A 970-nucleotide genomic window follows, 5' to 3' on the forward strand; every position below is an offset into this window, starting at 1 on the left:
ACTCTCGTTTGATGCGGTCGCGTATTAGCAGCCAAAAAAATGAAGTCAGGGACTAATGCACCACTGAAAAGATACACTTGAAGAAAGAGAACAGAGCCACAATAACGTTGACTAGTGTAATTATCGTCGAGTGGTTTCTTATTCTGCTCTTGGTTGATAATTAACAATGAAATACATGTGATTATTCTTTTATTAAGATTTTTGCATGCTTTTCAACCTGTCTTTGGAAGCATTGCTCATATTTGTGCGTAGTGAAGAGAGTATAGGCCAACGGCCTTGCCGCAGTGGTAACACCGGTTCCCGTCAGATCACCGAAGTTAAGCGCTGTCGGGCTGGGCTGGCACTCAGATGGGTGACCCTCCGGTCTGCTGAGCGCTGTTGGCAAGCGGGATGCACTCAGCCCCTGTGAGGCAAACTGAGGAGTTTCTTGATTGAGAAGTAGCGGCTCCGGTCGCGGAAACTGACATACGGGTGGGAGAGCGGTGTGCTGACCACATGCCCCTCCACACCCGCATCCAATGACGCCTGTAGGCTGAGGATGACAAGGCGGCTGGTCGGTACTGTTGCGCCTTCATGGCCTGTTCGGACAGAGTTTAGTTATAGAAGAAAGTGTAACTGAAAGAAAAAAAAAACGAAGTGGACAAAGCATTCATTAGCAATGGGACACAAACTCGGATTTAGGATGGAGACGAAGCAGAAATTTGCAAAACAATTTCCATGAGCCTCTGAGACGAGAGATTGATATTACTGGTTCGATAGGCAAGTATTTTTGGATAACTACAGTCTTACCTTTACGTGAGTTCCTATCTATGCAAGAATGTTCAGTGATACGCCTGCTGAAAGGTAGTTGGCGCTTAAGAACCAGCCACATAACGCCAACCTAAGAGATCCATATTTCCGTCAGAACTCGATTCTAAGAGTTACCGTTTTTTTTGTTTTTTTTTCTTTTTTTGTAAGGAAGTCCATTTAG

General features: G+C 45.2%; 1 pseudogene; it reads left to right on the top strand.

Moving 5' to 3' along the window:
* The first annotated feature begins 266 nt into the window (after positions 1–266).
* Positions 267–384, top strand: LOC126428084 (5S ribosomal RNA; annotated as a pseudogene).
* Positions 385–970: the final 586 nt, after the last annotated feature.

This window comes from Schistocerca serialis, chromosome 1 (genome assembly GCF_023864345.2).
Source record: "Schistocerca serialis cubense isolate TAMUIC-IGC-003099 chromosome 1, iqSchSeri2.2, whole genome shotgun sequence".
NCBI classification, from domain to species: domain Eukaryota; kingdom Metazoa; phylum Arthropoda; class Insecta; order Orthoptera; family Acrididae; genus Schistocerca; species Schistocerca serialis.